We start from the raw sequence: 14,266 nt of genomic DNA, 5'->3' as shown, positions 1-14,266 counted from the left end.
AGACTTCTGGATCACCTACAGCAACCCTAAAGGGAAACAAGATGAAACACTCTGATACTCAACCACCTGGACTCTCTGAAGTGGCAACAAAAGAGGATCTGGGAAAAATGAAGTCAGAAATAATTACTCAGATAACAGCAAAGATTTTGCTCATGGTACAAGACATGATTAATAAATCTAGAGAGGACATGGATAAAAAAATAGATGATCTGAGGAATATGATGGAATCCCAACATAGGAAACAAATGGAATCCATAAAACAGATACAAACAGATTTCCAAGAGATTAAAAACTCCATCGAAAGTCTGTGCAGCAGAACGAACCAATGTGAGGATAGAATTTCACATATAGAACATAAGATTACAATTGCTTTAAAATTGTAAGGGAACACAAGAAATCAATCCAGCAGCTGCTAGACGATGCAAAGAAGAATAACATAAGACTGATTGGAGTCAATGGAGAAAGAGGAGAGAGTGCAGATGACATAAAAAAACTCTTCACAGAAGTGATGGCAGAAAACTTCCCAAGCAGGGGGAAAGAACTTGACATACAGATAAGTGAGGCATATAGGACTCCAGCTAGCCTTAATCAAAAAAAATCTACACATAGGCATATAATAGTTAGGATTCCAGAAATCCAACAGAAGAATAAAATTCTACAAGCAGTGAGAGAAAAGAAACAAATCACATACAAAGGAAAGCCCACCAGAATCACAGCAGACTTCTCAATGCAAACCCTCAAGGCAAGAAGAGCTTGGACTGATGTATTTCAAGCCCTAAAGGAAAACAGCCTCCAACCCAGACTGATGTACCCTGCAAAACTGTCTTTCAAAATTGATGGAGAAATAAGATACTTTCATGATAAAGAGCACCTCAGGAACTTCATAAATACCAAACTGGCAAACATTTTAGACAATACCCTAGGAAAAGACAATGAGGATCACAACCCCAGGAAACCCATCAGAATGAATCCATTGGGCATGACAAATTAAATGCAAAGGGGGAGAATCCAATGAAAAGAAAAAGTCACGACAAGGCTTTTAAAACTTTTGACTTCATTTCCCTAATGAGTGTATAATTCAATCTTATTATTGTACTGATTAGTATTTTTCTGATTCTAGAGTTGCACACCATTCCTTGTGCTATACTGGCTATTTATCATCTTCTTATGTCTACATTTTAATTGGGTTGTCTATTAATGAGGTCTCAGAATTCTTTATATATTCTGCTCATAGATTATATGCATTGTAAATATGGTCTGTTTAAGGAATATCTTTCATTTTAATGATGTCATTTAAAGTTCTAAATTTTGATGGAATCTCATTTATCAATTTTTTTCTTTTATACATCATGTCTTTTGTATCCTAGGTAGTTCTTGCCTAACCTGAATTCATAAATATTTTCCCTTATAATTTCTTCCTAAAGTTTTATACTTTTAGGCTTTCTTGTTTAGGTTCATAGATCCCTTCAAGTTATTTTCATGTATGGAAAAAAAGGGTTGAGGTTAATTTTTTATATACGGATACCAGGTGTTCTAGTGCCGTTTGCTGAAGACACTATCTCTTCCTCGGCTCTTGAATCGAGTTTATATTCTATAAAATGCTAATGTTAAATAATCTTTCAAAGCTCAGTGGACCATATATGTGTGGTTCTATTTCTAGATTCTCTGTTTTATTCAAATGATTTATATGTCTTTCCTTACACCAACACTGCCTTGATTACTGTAGCTTTAGAAGAAGTCTTAAAATTGGGTGCTAAATGTCTTCCAATACTGTTTTTGTTTTTGGCTTTTCTGGGTCCTTTGTACTCCTACATAACTTTTAAAAGTCAATATCCAGTTCTTCATTTATAGCAAGTATACACAGACCTGAATTTTTATATATACCTTGTGTTTTCTAATCCCGATAAATTCAAGTACAAGTTCTAGGGGCTCCTAGAGATTTCTTAGTATTTTCTCTGTAGATGATCATTTCATCTACATTTAAAGATTTTGCTTCTGCCATGCCAATCCTATCCTAGTTGTGTCATTTTATTGCCAGACTATTTTGGTGAGGACTAGGTTTCAAAGTTTAATGGACAGATAAAGAGTAAGCCTATCTGCCCTTGTTCCCCACCTTAAGGAGAAAGCATTGTATCTCCATTCATATAAGGCATTCTCACTGGAAGTATGGAGTACACGTCTTTAATCTGTTGAGAAGTTTCTCTTCTACTTCTAGTCTCCTGATACCTTTTACCATGAACAGCTGTAGAATTTGGTCCAATACTTTTTCTCCAACTAGTGACAGGGTCATATGGCTTTTTCCTTTTCTCTGTTAAAATGAGGACTTTTGGGGGTGGATCTTCCAGTGCTGAACCAACACTGCCATCCCTATAACAAAACCACTTTCTACATCCTGCCAGATCTGACTTCTCATAGTTTGTTTTGTTAAACAAATTTCTATCTATGTTCATACTTTTTTCTTCTATTATCTTTATTCAATTTTTGGATTAGCCCAATGTTGAGTTCCTAAAATGAGGGGAGAAGTGTTCCTTCTTTTTTCTGCTTTAATTGTTTGATATAATTTATCAGTTAAAATGTTTATGAGCCTGCTGTTGTCATATAGGTAGGTTTTCAAGCTAGGAATATACTTTCTTTAATAGGTGCTATTCAAATTTTATATTTCCTCCAGAGTTAGTTTCATTAATTTGTCTTCCAAAGTACTTCTTAGAAGTTGGCAAATTTATTTCAAAAAAGATTTTTGTAATATGCTTTCTATATCCTTTTAAATTCTGTAAAATCTGTGTTTATGTCTCCTAGATCTTAATATTGTAATTTAAAAAATGTATAACTGATATTGTGTATCAGGAAGAAAAGGTCTAAAAGAGCAGGGGAATTGGGAGGGGTAGGGGAAGGGAAAAAAGGGAAAGAAAAAATATGAGAAGAGGAAAAAAATGGCAACAAAGTCTTTGCAAATAGGGAAGGGTGGAGGGGGTGAAGGGAGGTCAAGGGAAGGGGAAAAAAAAATAAGAACCAAGAGACTCATGTAAAGGTACAAGATCCCAATGATGAATGTAACTGTATTGTATACCTAAAATGTACCAATAAAGTTAATGGAGGAAAAAAAAAGATATTTTGGAAGAAAAATTTTCAAAAATAAATTAATATACCTGCAGATTAAAATATTTAAAAAATCAAGAGAATGAAAGGTGTTCCAAATTTAAGAATCTCTGAGCTCCCTTTTCATCTCTGCTCTTCTAATTGTGAAGTGGAACAAGGCTTTATGGTAAAATTTAACAGGTTCATGAAAAAGCTAGACATCAGAAAAAATGTGGCAAATAACATAAACAAGCAGTGGAACTACGAAAATCTGTAGGAAAATATGACAGATATGTCATTTATCTCTTCATTTTTACAAAATTAATATTTTGGCAACAATTAGTAAAAGAATAACATATAATAGAAAAAAATAATTACCTAAAGCTGTTAAGTGGGTTTGTTGAATAAATTATGGGACAGCAAATATAGTAAAATATTATGGAGCCATTAGTAGAGAAGACAGAATCTCATCACATAAAGAGGTGTTCACAATATTATGTTAAGTAAAAATGTCTATTGAAGAACCGTGGGTTCCCATTTAAAAAAATCTGACAGAGACACACAAAGGTGACAGGAATTTCACCTTTTTTCTATGTCACTGATTCTTGCAATAAGTATTTATTGCTTTTTTCTCAACAAAAGCACTGAAATATTCCACTTACACCCCCATAAAACAGAAAGAAAAGTATTTCTGTGGGCAAGTGACAATTTGCATGAAAGGTGCTCACATAAAAGGTGGCTGACTGCCCCCTCTCTAGTATTAGAATTCAGAATCAGCATTACTTGGCAATGACACATGAAAGATTTGGTGGAGACTTGATGTTCTTAGAACTTTGTTGAAGAAGTTCACAAGCCCAAAGATTTGAGGAAAATCTAAAGAGCTGTCTCCTTTCATGGTGCTGTGTGTGTTATCTTTGCATGTCCTTAGACAATGCTCTCATGTGTGTTTCCAGGGGACTTTAGAGACTGTGGGTGAATCTCAAGGGATGGACACTTTTCACATCCCTTCCTTGCTTCCTGGTCCCCAAAAGAAGGGCTTCTTCTCTTATGTTCAGCTGCACCAAGCTCCAGCCCTGGGGAAACTTCTCCCTATACCCTTCCTCTCAGGCTCCTTTCTTGCCAACATCTGCCACCTGACCACGTGGGCTGCTGTCTGACTTACCTGTGCTTGTCAGTTGTGGTCTCCCATCATGCATACCTCCCCTCACAGCCTCCTCTTTCCCGGCAGCAGAATCGCATCCCCTTCTCTTCCCATCTCCTTGTTCAACTTTGATAACTCCTGTAATGGTAGGGACAGTTTCTTGGTTAGGAGGAATTAGAATCATTCAACATTTTAAATAATTAGCACTCTGTTGCTAGGCATAGTCACATCTTGGAGAGTTAAGCTGAAGGAATGAACATGCAACAGTGGAGTTTTATCCAGGGATACAGACCAATCAGGAAGACATTTTGGGTAGGGTGAAGCTAATCAATCAAACAAGTTTCCCTGTTGTGTAGTCCTGGGCTCTTCTGGGAACAGTTTGCTGCCTCCCTTTTTTCTCCTTTATTAGGATTCAACATTCTTGTGCTATTTTATAATTTTGACAAAATTTCATTCTTCATCCCTGGTTTGGATATGACTTGAATGTGTCCCTTAAAGGTTTGTGTGTTAAATTTAATCCCATTGTGAAGTGTTGAAAGCATAGACATTAAGCCATAGTTTTGGGAGGAACATCAGCATTGGCTAGGTCATGCGGGAGGGGCCCCTCCATGCTTGAATAATGATGACTTTAAAAGAAGAGGTAGAGAACCTGGGCACATATGCAAGGTGCTCCTTGGTGTTTGCCATGGGATTCCCGGAATAACCTGAGGACTTGGCCAGTAAGAAGGCCTTCGCCAAATGCATTCCCTTGACACTGACTTTTAAAACTATGGGCCAAAATGTTTCCTTTAGAAAGTAGTTTCCTCAGAAGTTTCCCTGTAGAAATGTGAAACAGATTAAGACAGTCACTTTGGAGGGGAACAGTACATTGTGATAGAAGGTGTCTGAGAAGCTGAATTCACAGTGCTTCCAGTTGTAGCATCTTGAAGGCTTACTACATTTAGTATTCATAGTTTAAAGCAAAAAAAAAAATCAAACCCTTGCTATATTGTTGGTGAAATAGTGAGCTCTGGAGTCGGATGCCCTGGGTTCAGTGCATGCATGACACGCCACAGTGAGCGTGGCCGTAAGTGAGCTGTGTGGCCTAGGGCAAGTTTGTCTTTCCTCTATGCCCCTGTTTCTTCTTCTATAAAGATTGCGCTGTGAAGACACCCACCTATGGGACTCCTGCTGGCATTATATGAATCAATGCATAAGAAACACTTGGAACAGTGCCAGGCACGAGTCAGCTTGTAGTAGATAGTCTCTGTTATATTTAGCAGTTGGTGAAATGGAAATGTAGGTCATATCTATGTGTGCTTCAGTGGGATACTCAAGTTAGAAAAAACAAGTCTGGCAAGTATACGGGTGAGAAGACTAAGGGAAACCTAAAAGAACAACAACACAATAGAAGTTTACACTTCCGTGCAGTATAATATATAATGCAACCAGTCAGTATGATGAAACAAAATGAGACTGTTGCAACAATAAATGGAACAGTGGAACAGAAAGAAGTGAATGAAAGCAATCCCCTAATACACAAGAACTGAGCATCTGACAAGGTTGACGTTTAAAATTTGGAAAGAAAAGCTGACCTACTAAAAGAGTGGCTAAACAAATGGTGAGCAATTAGGAAAAGTTGTTAAATGTGCTTCTTATAATTTACATGAAAACAAATTATAGAAGCTACAAACAAATGGCTTGACAGACTCAATTGAATACATAAAAATGTGAAACTTCTGTACATTAAAAAATTAAAATAATGAACTGGGAAAAATTATATATGGGGGTTAAGAGCATCACTTTATAAAGCCCATTTATAAATCCAGGAGAAAATATGGTATCCACTGAAACAGAAAAATGGATAAAGGACATGGAAGGTCAATTTCCAAAAGAAGAGCCATTTTGTTGTTGTCATTGTCATCTTGGGGATCGAACCCAAGGCCTCACAGGGTAAGCAAGCACTCCACCACTGAGCTACATCCCCACCCCTAAGAAGAACCTTAATGGCCAATGAAACAAAAATATTTTTCAGTTAGTTTTAGAGGAATACAAAGCTTAAAAACAAAATACTGTCTCTTATAGTCTCTTATCAAATTTGTGACCTTTAAAAGACTATAATCTCCAGTATTTGTAATGGCTTGGGGAATGGATATTTTTAGTTATCATCAAATTGAGGTGTATTTAGCCACAATCTTTCTTCAGAGTATTTTAGTGATGAGTATGAAAAGTCGTAAAAATGCTTTTACCTTTTGAATAATAATGACACTTCTTAGTGTCTATCAGAAGGAAAAAATTAGGCACGTGACTAAAGATTTTTCTGTAAAGAGACTCATTGGAAACTTCTTACAATAGGAAAAAAAATAGAACAAAACAACATATTAAATACATTACTAAATATTATTTCATGTGAAGGAACAAAGTACAGTCATAAAAATACTTTAGGAGACTAATGACATGGAAAATTGCTCACAGTATCTTAAGTGAAAACAACTTTTAAGCAGTGCAATATCAATATATTAATACTCTACGTTGGCAAAATTTTGCTTTTGTTTGTAAACTCTTCCAATGGGTGATGAACACCGCTGCAGCCATCTTCCCTGCATGAACACAAATGTGGCCACCTTCCCCAGAATTGTGGAACAAATTAAGTTTGTAGACCAAGGTACCATTGTATTTTTTAATACAGATTTGTAAGTCTGAAAGATTATACTTCAAAGACTTAACAGTTACTTATTTCCAAGTTATAACATTAAGAATAACTTTAACTTTCTTCATATTTCCTTTATGTTTAAAATGTTTTCCACAGAGAGCACACATTATTTTAGTTGAAGTTTTGAGACAATTGAAGTCATATATAATTGGAAGAAATGATAGAGATCTGCATATCAATTACCTACTTTCCTCCAATGATTATATATTTTTTATTCATTAAATTTATTAGTACATTTTAGGTATACAGTATGATGACATTTATCACTGGGAATTTGTACCTTTACATGATATATCTTGGTTCTTATTTTTTTCCCCTCCTGCCTTCCCTTCAACCCTTCCACCCCTCCCTATTTGCACAGTCTTTGTTTCTGTTTTTTCCTTTTCTCATATTTATTTCTTTCCCTTCTTTCTTTTCCCCTAGTTTCTCATTCTTTATGGCTGAGTAATACTCCATTTCATAAAAAAACCCACATCTTCTTTATCCAGTCTCTGGTTGATGGGCAATTGGGCTATTTCCAAGATTTTTTTTTGTTTTTTGTTTTTTTGGTACTGGAGATCAATCTCAGGTCCTTGTGCTTGCAAGGCAGGTGGCGGAACCACCGAGCTAAATCCCTGGTCCTAGTTCCAAGTTTTAGCTATTACAAACTGCCGCTCTGAATGTGGATGCTCATATATCGCTGTGGTATGATGGGCCATTTTTTCCTTCCCACCAATAATATATGAGTGAGTCAATTTCTTCGGTACTTGTCAACATTTGGTGTTATATTCTGTCTTTTAGTTTTTGCCACTCTGATAGGTATATAGTGATATCTCATTGTCATTTTGAGGTAGCATAAAAGAAATAAATATAAGCAGAAAGACAGGAAAATTGTAATTTAGAAATTTTACTTTAAAAAAATTTCTTTTTTTTTTTCCGGTACCAGGGATCAAACTCGGGTCTGACGCTTGCAAGGCAGGCGGTATAACCACTGAGCTAAATACCTGGCCCCTAGAAATTTTACTTTTAAGAAAATTTCAGGTTTGGACACAATCAACCTACTTAATGAAGTCACTCTCGAAATTCCTAAGAGCCTTGAAGATACAATAAACCTGTAAATTGGGCTCATGCCTTCCACCTATAAATTGAGCCTGCACTTTTCCTGTAATACTGTAGATGCACAAGTTTCATAGACTTCTGCCCTCAAGGAAACAGTACTGATTTGGGTACTATATCTCCAAACTTCAAACACATGCAAATGGTTTGCATCCTAACCTAGCTCACTAACAGTAACCTGAAAGACACTAGAAATACACATCCTAAATCGTCCCCCAAACCCTGTGCTCCAGCTCCAGACCATCGTGTGCCTTTCTCTCAAGCCTCACATTGCATTTTCTCAGTGTCTGCTTCTTTACTTTGCCTAATAAATTTGTCTATGCCTCTTATTGATGTGTTCTGAAAATCTGCTTCCTGCATGGGGAAGAGCGTCTCTTCTTTGGACTTTGGGGAGGACCTCCTTGAGCCCTGTCTGATGATAATTTTAATTTAATTCAATAGCTGATGATGTTAAATATCTTTTCAGATGATTATTTACCATGTCCAGTGAAATGCCTGCTCATACCATTGGTCTTTGTGTGTGTGTGTGGTATTAGGGATCCAAACCAAACAAGAACTCAGCCATTGAGCTACATCCCTACTCCCCTTTTTTTTTAAAATTTGAGATTGGATCTAAGTTGCTCAGGCAAAGATTCTAACTTTTCCATCCTGCCTTAGCCTCCCTCAGTGGTGGAATTAGAAGCATGTACCACTATGCCTGGTTCTTTGATCTATTTTCTAATTGGATTGTACATTTTTTAGTACAGTATTAGATTTGTTTTTTTCCTCTATTTGTTGAGTATGGGATTTGTGAATATTTTCTCCCAGTCTGTAGTTTGCCTCTGTATCCTCACCACGTTCTTCATGTGGACTTTCACAGAGGGAAAGACTTTCTTACCCCGAACAATGGATGTCTAACTGACTTCAAAACTGATCAAAACAATGTTTGATGAAGAAGATATTTTAGGGCTAGCATAAGATTGCTGGGTTATATACAAAGCTGGTTAATATTTAACAGCTATTAACAGTTACAGTTGTAACAATAACCTTTGAGGTTATCTGTTCCACCGGACAGAAGTTATCTGTATTACACAAAAATCCAAAAATTCATCTCCACCTCCTATACAGCTGTAAAACAACCCAGTTAATAGAAAGTTAAGGTTAACATGGCACTGCAGGAACACTGAGTAAATGCTTTTGCTTCTATCTGAGTTTAATAGTATGACAGGACACAACATTAAATTTAAGCCATGAGAATCCTCAGGGTTTGAGCCTTAAATGATAGATTTCAAATGTACAAATAATCAATATAATCTCGCTTTTTGGTGGAACATTTTAGTATGGAGCAGAACTTGCATGTTGACTAATCAATGGGATGACTGTTAGTCCTTTGCTTTGTGAGCTGGTATGAGGGGGGCTCTATAAGGCTTAACTTCAAATCCTCCTGGGCAGCAGTTTATATGCATGGTGAGGCAGGTGGCCTCACTGGCTGTAATACAGTGTAGCAATAATTCTCACTTCTCACCTCTCTTGCTATTCTAGGTTCCACTGACAACATTTGGAGTCCTGCTCCCAGCCAACAGTCCTTGAAATCCTTTCCCTATTATCTCAGAGCTCTTTCATGGGCTTCCAGGACCTATGGGATTGGCCAGTTCATACGCATACCTGTGTTCATGATGCTTCACGACAGTGCCGTCCAATCTTACTTCAGATCCAGAATCTCCAATCTTGACCTTGTGTTGGCAGGTCCATGCCTCACTCTTGAGGGAGGGTGAAGAGATGGAAGTAGGAAATGGCACAGGAATGACCTAAGAGGGGACACCTCCCCATGCACTAGCCTCTAGGACCTGTGGAGAGTTCTTATTTCCACTTTCTCAGAGCCTTTCGAAGGTACAATTCCTAGTGGTCTAGACTTCTCATGGAGAAATTCAAAAGATCATCTTTATTCAGGAAATAGTGTTTCTGAGCCATGCTCCTCATTGGTAACCCTGAGGTGGCTCTGTGTCTTCAACCCAGGTCTTAACTAACTAACTTCTTCAATTTCCCTCACCTCCTGATTTCCTTTTCTGGAAAAGGTGATTTTCCCACTACCTCACCCTTGATCGGTCAAGCTTTTTATAACTATAACATACACATGCAAAGGAGGTAAATCACAGATATACCACTGTTTAATGCAACACAATGAAATTAACATCTGTGGAAGGACCGTCTAAATAAAGAATGCTGGTTGGTACTGTCAAAGAAACAGACCTGAGGATCAGTGGAATAGAGTAGAAGGTACAGAAACAACTCTAGACATACTCAGCCACCTCATCTTTGACAAAGGAGCCAACCACCATCATTGGAGGAAAGATAGCCTATTTAATAAATGATGTTGGGAAAACTGGATTTCAACCTGCCACAAGATTAAAACTAGACCCATACTCATCACTATGCACTAAACTAAGATTGAAGTGGATTAAAGATCTAAATATTAAGACAGAAACACTAAACTTGCTGGAATATGTTAGGTAGAACTCTTGAAGACATTGGCATAGGAAAAGACTTCATGAACAAAACCACAGTAGCATGGGAACTAGCACAAGGAATCAACAACTGGGATCTTGTCTTATTAAAAAAGCTTCTGCACTGCAAGAGAAACCACCAACCAAGTTAACAGACAACCTATAATATGGGAAAAAATTTTTAGCAGCTGTACCTCAGACAAAGGTCTACTATCTAGAATATATAAAGAACTGAAAAAAATCAGAACCCCCCCAAATTCAAAGACCCAATTCAAAAATGGTCACCTGAAAGGAACAGACATTTTTCAGACAAGGAAGTAAAAGCAGCAAACAAATATATGAAAAACTGTTCAACATCACTGGTCATTTGAGAGATGCAGATGAAAATAACACTGAGATTCTATCTCACCCCACAAAGAATGGCTGCTATCAAGAAATCAACCAATAACAAATGCTGGCGGGGGTGTGGGGAGAAAGAAACCCTTCTCCATTGTTGGTGGGAGTGCAGTGTGTGGAGATACCTCAAAGAACTAGGACTACAGGTCCCATTTGACCCAGCTATTCCCCTGCTGGGTATCTTCCCCAAAGAATTAAAAGAATCATACCACAGTGATATATGTGCACCCATGTTTGTAGCGGCACAGTGTGTAATAGCTAAAGCTTAGAAGCAGCCCAAGTGCCCACCAACTGGAAACTGGATAAAGAAGATGTTTTTTGTTTTGTTTTTTTATAAAATGGAGTACTACTCAGCCATAAAGAATGACAAACTAGAGACATTTATAGCTAAATGGATGCACATTGAGGCCATACTCTTAAAGAGAAGTAAATAGTACACACATGTGTAAATACTGAATAGTTTCTCTAGTGTGAGAAACTGAAAGTGTAAATAAGGACTAAAATGATTAAAACGAATAATTGATAACTTGATATAGGAAGAAATGGTCCAAGGGGGTAGGGATGGTGGGAGGCGAAGGGGAAAGGAAAGAAGGCAAAGGAAAAATTATGAGAAAAGGAAAAAATGGAAACAAAGTCTTTGTAAATAGGGAAGGGTGCAGGGGGTGAAGAGTGCACAGGTAATGGGGAAAAAATAAGAACCAAGATACATCATGTACAGGTACAAGCACCCAATGATAAATGTGATCGTATTGTAAAATGTACCAATAAAAGAATTTAAGCAAAAAAAAAAAAAAGAATGCTCATAGCCCCGAAGTAACAGCCTGTCCTTTCCAAACCCAGCCCTTCCCACTTCCCTTAGATGTAACCACTTTCTTTATATTTGTGATAATCATTTCCTCACTTTGTAGTTTTACTCACTCTGAATATATCTCTTCATGGTGGAGTGTAATTTCACCTATTTTTAAACTTTTTGAAAATGGAATCATGCAATGACTTTCTACTTTCATTTATCACTATGTTCAGGAGCTTCCCTCACTGTATCGAGTCTAAATGCAGTGAGGAAATGTTTGTGGTTGTGTAGAATGACATGATTCCACTATAGATCCACCCACTTTAAAATCCATTCTGCTGTTGATCAACATTAAAGTTGCTTTTCATTTTTGGTGCTGTTATCAACATTCTTGTATATATTTACCGGGCATATGTGCCAATAGATGCTCTAGGATAAATACCTTAGAGTGAAATTTTTAGGATGTGGTTATCTGCAGCTTGATTAGAGAATGCAAAAGAGGTTTGCCAGTTTACTGTCCTCCAACAGCTCCCCTGCTTCATGTGAGCAAGTATGTATTTACAGTTCCTGTGGAACGGTCTATGTGGCTGACTTCACATGACAATGTTTTTTCCCTTTTTCCCTGTGGACAAAGACAGGGACAGGGACAGGCAGAAGTAGCCAAGTTATCTAGAGCCCAGATGGAGTCTGACTCTGCCAAGAGACAGTAGGGGTCAAAGTCATCCCCACTGCGCACGTAGCCATGGCCCCATTAATGTCTCTGAGTCATTGAGAAGATAAAATCTTGAACATTTAAGATCATTTTGTGAAACATAAAAATATTTGTTGCTTTGAATAGCAGCAGCAGAAAACAAAACCAAACAATTCCACTCTCCAAGAAATCGTGTTGTTTTTCTGTTTCCTTCTGGACCTGTCGCAAGTGACTATTTCAATGTTTTATATGACCGTAGACATCATAGCATAGACATGATTTTGTGTTTTGGTCTATTTCCTTAATTAGACATTATGAAGATTTTTCTAACATTACTACCTTAACTCCCCAATAACCATTTTATTCATTGTAAAATAGTTTGCCGGTGGGGCAGCCTCGGAGGAGATAGGGCCAGATTTTTGGCGTCTCTGATGCCATTCTCCATTCCCCACAGGAAGTGGTCTGAGTGTGACCTTTGAAGCTGCTGTCATGGAAACTAGGCCCCCAGTGTGGTTGTTCTGAGGTGGTGGAATCTATAACAGGAGAAGACTACTGGGGAAGTGGAAAGTGATTGGGTCTCAGAGGCCCCACTTCCATGATTGGATGAGTGCTCGTCTTGAGATGGTCTGGGTCTTAAAGAACTTAATTCCCATGAGAATGAATTATTGTTAAAAGAGCACACATGTCCTTCCCTGGCTTCTTGTGTCCCCTCTCTCCATGTGGCTGCTCTTTTCCCCTTGCACATTCTACCACCACAATGTCATCATCATGTCATGATGTAGCCAGAAGGCCTTCCCAGAGGACAAATGGATAGGGCTGCCTAATCTTGGACTTTCAGCCTTTAAAACTGTGGACTAAATAGACTTCTTTATATTACTCAGCCTCAGGTATTTTGTCATAGCAACAAAAAAACATGGAACAGAGACAAAGCCCCAATAGATATTCAGTCTAAATAAAGAATATTCACCCTGTATAAATGCAGCTGAGTCCCCTGGCCTCTCTTTCACAGAGTGTTTTTTTTTTTTCATTCTCCTGCTATGTGGAAGTGCTGGCATCCTACTGCCCTAACCATTCTTCTGATGGTGAGCAATTAGGGTGTTTCTAATCCATTTAAATTTTAAATCATTTTTTGCCACACTGAAATCCTTTCTTTGGACCATTTCCTTAAGCATTAATTTCTTTTTTGTTTGTTTGTTTTTCTTCACTACTGGGCATTGAACCAGCCTCACACAATGCTAGGTAAGTGTTCTACCACTGAGGTACACATCCAGACCCTTAGCATAAATTCTTATGAGGTTTAATGAGCCAAAAGTGAATTTTTTCCCTGAATCTTGATATGTAACTCTAAAAGCTTGTTATACAAATGGTGTTACAGTTAATATTTGCATCATGGACATACAAATAAAGACAATATTATTAGTTAGTACCCTTTTTTACAAACTAAAGAATTTATCAGTCCTTCCAGAGGCCCAGAATGAGTCTTGGAGGGCTACATGGCACTGATTGATGCTCACATCACGTGATGGGATTGCTCTAGAGAAGAGTATGTTGCTATCAGAAGACACCACGGCCCATTGCCTGATTATGGATATCAGCTGGTGCCAAACACTCTGTGTCTACAAAGCTGGAAACCTCTGCTGTCATTGCATCTGAAAGTGAAATCTGAGGACTGAAGACACAGTTTAGTGCAGGGTGCTTGCCTAGCAGGCCCAAGGCTATGGGTTTAATCCCCATCACCCCAAACTAAAACCAACAAAACAACATCAAAAGAAGGAAAGAAAATAAATACTGTGCAGCATCTGCATCCTCTTATTTCCCTCATCTGTAGCAAAGTCTTGATTTGGACCAACAGTGCTAGATTCATGTTACATCTCTGTTGCCAAGGAGTTGGGAAGATGAGTTC

At 37.7% G+C, this 14,266-nt stretch overlaps 1 long non-coding RNA gene across 1 annotated transcript in view; it reads right to left on the bottom strand.

The window, feature by feature from the left end:
• Positions 1 to 14,266, bottom strand: part of LOC147822733 (uncharacterized) — a 38,938-nt gene that overhangs the window by 20,516 nt on the left and 4,156 nt on the right. Inside the window, exon 3 of the long non-coding RNA XR_015444987.1 lies at positions 4,238 to 4,354. This is a non-coding gene — a long non-coding RNA (uncharacterized LOC147822733). The remainder of the gene's footprint in view (positions 1 to 4,237; positions 4,355 to 14,266) is intronic.

This window comes from Heterocephalus glaber, unplaced genomic scaffold (genome assembly GCF_053883595.1).
Source record: "Heterocephalus glaber isolate CG9 unplaced genomic scaffold, H.glaber_assembly_v1.0 deba00001608, whole genome shotgun sequence".
Classification (NCBI taxonomy): domain Eukaryota; kingdom Metazoa; phylum Chordata; class Mammalia; order Rodentia; family Bathyergidae; genus Heterocephalus; species Heterocephalus glaber.
This window is presented reverse-complemented; position numbering and strand designations above follow the sequence as displayed.